This window comes from Hemitrygon akajei, chromosome 9 (genome assembly GCF_048418815.1).
Source record: "Hemitrygon akajei chromosome 9, sHemAka1.3, whole genome shotgun sequence".
Lineage (NCBI taxonomy): Eukaryota > Metazoa > Chordata > Chondrichthyes > Myliobatiformes > Dasyatidae > Hemitrygon > Hemitrygon akajei.
This window is the reverse complement of record NC_133132.1, coordinates 44,129,470-44,134,927: the sequence shown is the minus strand read 5'-3', so window position 1 is coordinate 44,134,927 and position 5,458 is coordinate 44,129,470. Positions and strand designations below refer to the sequence as shown.

At 44.8% G+C, this 5,458-nt stretch overlaps 1 long non-coding RNA gene across 1 annotated transcript; it reads left to right on the top strand.

Moving 5' to 3' along the window:
* The first annotated feature begins 294 nt into the window (after window positions 1-294).
* Window positions 295-4,332, top strand: LOC140733053 (uncharacterized). The gene is made up of 2 exons (XR_012100214.1): window positions 295-774; window positions 2,428-4,332. It is a non-coding gene; the product is annotated as an uncharacterized lncRNA (long non-coding RNA).
* Window positions 4,333-5,458: the final 1,126 nt, after the last annotated feature.

Here is a 5,458-nt window from a genome sequence, read left to right as displayed (position 1 = left end):
CCGCTTTTATTATGCGATTGTCTTTTATTGCACGAATGAATGTCCCGCTTTAAAACCTGCAGCGAAAACGGTCAAATTTAATGACATAATCCTCACGCCCCCCCCCCCCCCCACACACACTCTCTCCGAGCTTGAGGGCGTTTGGACTCTCATTAATCGTCCGGTTTGGCGGAAACTGACCGGTAAAATTGGTGTTTAAAGTGTGTGTGTGTGTGTGTGGGGTGGGGGGGGGGGGAATTGGCAAAAATGTGTTCCTGGAGACAGTGAGAGAAGAACAAGGAGGAGAGAGGAAGGAGGCTGGGTGGGTAGTGAAAGCGAGAGATTGAGAGAATGAGAGAGAATGAAAGGAGGGAGAGAGAGAGAGAGAGCACGGACTTCATTAAAAGCAGCGGCAGACAACTGGGTTTCTTCAGTGAGGGGTATCAGTCACCAACAACCATGCGGCCACTCCCTCGGCTCGCCCTGGGCTGTGGCCGTCCCCGTTTGCGGAGGGTGGGAGGCTCCCAGGACCTGAGGAAGGTTTAACGTGATCCGTGACCATCGCGTCACGGGCTCCTCTTGATATAAAAATGCTCCCGGACTCAACTCAGCCGTCATTTGAAGCTGAGAGCTACCATCGCGTTGAGACTTGTCGTGACTACAACCTGCTCCGGGAGGGAAGAGAGAGAGGAATTACATTTATAGCCAAAACTCGATCCCACCCACGACAAAATGATTAAATTGTGGGTCGTGTTTTTGATGGTTGTTGGAATAGCAGTTTCAACGCAAACCCCGGTAGGTACAAATCCCTGATCTCTCTGTACTGCGTGTCCGGCTGTGAATCACAATGGTATCGATTCCCGACAGGTTTCAGCAATAGAAAGCTCGTCTTCGGACGCTAACCCAGCGGACGCGACAAGGTTTCTGAAGTTTGTATGATGCCGGATCATTGTCTTACACAATGATAGCTGGTTGAATTCAGGAGTGGTCGGCTTCGTGTAATGAACTAAATTAACAATTCTGTCACGATAACTTACCATTGTCCGGAGTTGCCCCCTCCCCCTCCCCGCTCTCTAAATCGGAATTGTTAACTTACCCCAGCCGGACTAACGGGGTTTTGCCCTTCGCTGAGCTGTTGCTGACTTTTGTCGGCGGTATTGTTTTTCGAGTTTGCCGTTTTCTGACGGTGTTGTAGGACAGTCCGTTGTCCTCGCCGGGCCATTGAGTAGGGAGCGGGTCCGGCGGGAAGGAGGCTCGCTGAGCCGAACCTTCTTCCCGGCTCTACTCCGATCACCGCGTAACTCACATTTCAGGGCCACTCCTGACCGGTGACCAGTCCAGCGGAGAAATGGCCGCCTCTCCCGTTTTGTCCATTTTAACGCAAAACCGGAAGCGATGCAAAGTGGACTACAAACCCGGCACAGGATTAAAAATCATTGCACCCAGAATCTCGCGCATTGACGTGCACTGACCCAACAATAAGCGTTTGGGGTGTCGGGGTGGGGATACGTCTCCCCCAATGGAGGTGTAAGACGCCCCTTCCCTCCGCTAGCCTGCAGGTCACCCCTGGGCAAGGTGTAGCCTCCCCTACCCCCTCTACAGGGTGACGGGCGGCCATGGGAGCTGGTGGTGGGTGGTCGTGTGAGCAGCCGGTGCAGATCACAGGTCCTGGTTATGAGACCACTGACACCAGGCAGACAATCTCTGAAGAGTTTTGATAATGACTGGGGTCACCCGTCTTGTAAAGACACTGCCCAGAAGAAGGTAACGGCAAACCTCTTCTGTAGAAAAATTTATAGTCTTGGATAAGACCATGATCGCCCACGTAATACGAAAGGGCAGATAATGATGATGTTGATGCTGATACCTTGAGGTTCATTTTTTTCCAGGTAGCCAAAAGAGCCCATTGGAAAAATAACTGGCCACATTGTAAGCGTTCCTCACGAGTGATTATATACCTGCATCTGCCCATTGTCTCATTGAGAGAGAGAGAGATTTCCATTTACACTTTCAGTGTCTATTATCCACATGCTATGTGTCACCATAGATATCGGTAGCGTAGTGCCTAGCACAACACTTTACAGTGCAGGTGATCCGGGTTCAATTCCCGCTGCTGCCTGCAAGGAGTTTGAACGTTCTCTCTGTGATTGTATTTCTCCCACAGTCCAAACATGCACTGGTCGGTAGGTTAATAAGTGGTTGTAAATTGTCCTGTGGTTAGGCTAGGGTTAAATTAGGGGTTGCTGAGCAGCGTAGCTCAAAGGGCCGGACAGCCTATTCTCAATAAATAAATATTCACTCTATACACACACTGATTCTGTAAGTTGGGTAGATTATCCTGTGCAATATTTACATGTTGGTGCCCATTCCCCGCATCGACTGTTTTCTAAATTATCGGTGTCTGTTCCCACATAGTTAATGGGTGTGTGTGTTTGTTTTCTTCTGCAGAGCACAACTGATACTGTCAGTACCACAAATAAGATGAACAACAGCACGGGCACGAATAATTACACATCCACTGTGTCCACTGTGTCCACTGTGCCCACTACCCCCACTAGTGGCACTGGTACAGGAGGCTTCAGACTGCATTCGTTCAACTTGCTGTTCCTCCCTCTCACCATCACTGCGTCCGTATTCTACCTCTCCTGCTAAAGGGTGCTTTGGCCTCACTTGGCAACGAGGCAGCACGTCGTTCAAACATCAGCTCAACACCAGGGAGCTCATGATGGGTGCACAGCTCAGCAACTGGTTTTCCAAAGTTATTACGTTGTTCCTCTCGTTTCCTGAAGACCAAATCATCATTGGCGAATGTCACCTTTGCCGGTGTGAAGTGATCACGTTGAACTGAAATGAATTTGGTAGTCCCTTCTCTCACTCTCTGTCTCTGTTTCTCTCTGTCTGTCTCTCTTTCCTTCTTCATCTCTTTGCTGCTGAACTGAGCTGCCCTGATAGTTACCATGTGTGAAAGGAAGAATGATTTGAAGAGCTTTCTGTCGACACTCTGCCCGTGTATCTTTCTTTTTTCCCCGGTGTAAATAATTAGACTAATTAACCAGCAATTTTCTGTTGAAATGAGGCCTGGTGAGACCTTTAATTCTCCGGGAAGCCGCTCATTCGATGATAACAATAATAATGGACATTCAGAGAAAACCTGTTGAAGGTCAGTGGGACTGTTGAAAGAACCAGACCATCAAACTTCAGTGCAAGGAGACGCTCCTGGCTGATACCAAGATTGGATTTTACCAACACACAGACAGACACTCACACATACATACAGATTCACACACACTTACTGGTAGAACATGTTCAATTCACTTATAAGTTTAAATTTTTAAATATTTTTAGTACTTTTAGGGAGGTAATGTATCACATATTTATTGGATATAAATATTTAGAGCTACCTCTTTATCATCTGGTTTTTAAAATTGAAAAATAAAACGATATGGTATTGTTCAAAAGTCTTAGGCACTGTACATAACTGTGTTGCCTAAAACCTTTGCACAGAACTGTAGTAATTTTATGTATTGCACTGTACTGCTGCTGCAAAAAAAAAAATTTCATGACATATCTAGGGTAAGGGAGTGAGACGCACCAGAGAGACATTTCGTAACGACCAACTGTTTGGAAGCAAATGACCTTGATGGTGTCCCAGGGCTGGGCATGTCTGCACCTGCACCACCGTTTCTGCTCCATTTTGACAACACAGTACTGTGCAAAAGCCTCAGGCGCCCTAGCTATGAGTGTGTGTGTATATTTGTACTTTTGCACAGTACTGTATGTCAGTCTGAGATTCAAAGAGTAAGCTTTGTTAGACGGTGATGCACACTTTAATTCTGAAATCATAAAGGAATGAGAACCACAGATTCTGAAAGTCGCCATCTCCTTAAGTGACTGTAGTCAGTGAGTTTGTCTCTTTGGACTGACACTGACCCATGGTTCATGGTATTGAACTGTCCAAATAAAATATCTGGTAATGTTTTAAAAGACAACTTTGTTTCACATCCAGTTCATTTTTAGCAGCACTAATGGCATTTGGCAAGTACTGTATTCTCTGATTATATTTCCGATAACATCTACTTGTGCTGTAACCAATTTCTAGATGTGATAGTTCATGGCATTTTGTTTTGGAACAAAATCTATAGATTTATTGTTTGTATAATTAACTGTTGTGATTGTCAATTTAAAAGTAAATATTGTATTAAAGGGGACTTTATTGATATCTCTGCTATATATAAAAGGTACTGGAAATCATTTAAAGAATCAGATATTTAAGCCTTGCCTCAAGCTACTTTGGAAAATTTTAAAAAAGGATTCTTGAATTATTTGAATAAACGAATTAATTATAAAAATAAACTACGTGCTGTGAGATGGTGTCGGTCATTATACCGAATGCCTTGAGTGGAAAATGCATTCTTCAGTTCCAAGACGAGTAAGTCAAAAGTAAGGACAGATTCCAAACACCCCGTCCTGATTCAAATAGAGTTCACAGGTATTCGGTTTGATTATATTCACATGCACATACAAGGGTGAGATGTAATAAACACAAAGGTACACCTGCAGTTTTCCACAGGGTCTTTCATATCTTCAGCATGTCCCGTTGGATCAGATTTATTCTCACTGAATTATGAGACGTAAGATTTGCTCTTGAGTTTGCAGTCTGCTGCATACATTTGAGGTGTACTTGCTGATGGAGGGAAATGTGTTAAACAGATCACAGCAAGTTCCTACACACAATGCAGGTGTGATCACAAAGATGAGGAAATCTGCAGATGCTGGAAATCCAGAGCAACACACACAAAATGCTGCAGGAACTCAGTAGGTCAGGCAGCATCCATGGAAATGAATAGTCCATTGACGTTTTGGGCTGAGACCCTTCCTCGGGACTAGAAAGGTGATTGGTGAAGCCAGGTAGGTGGGAATGTTGAAGGACTGAAGAGGAAGGAATCTGATAGGAGAGGAGAGTGGAACATAGGAGAAAGAGAAGGTGGAAGGGACCCAGGAGGAAGTGATAGGCAGGTGAGTATTTTCAGCATTCTCCTTTTTGCATCAACTATGTTCTGTATCACAGAGTTTCACTATTGTCCTTTTCTCTCTCTGTCCTGTTTACCTAACAAGCTGAAGCACAATGTTTCATAAGGAACCAATCCTCTCAAAAAATATGCATTCGAGCAACTTTTTGCAGAAAACATTTGCATCAAAGTCCAAACAAAGCGCAACTTCCATTGCGTATTTAATCTATTTGAGATCCCGCTGTCAGATATCTCCGCTGGTGGAGGTGTGGTGGGACATTAAATGGAGTCCTAGTCTGCTCTCTTGTGAAAACAAATGATCTCAAAGCAAGACTTAAAGTACCCGCCTCCCTGTTGTCATGCTTTTCATTCGGCCAACATCATAGTGCTGAATATGTGATCACAGTTTATGCAAGTAAACAGTACCATATGGATGAAAATATGAGACTCACTTTGTGATGGGACGAGGC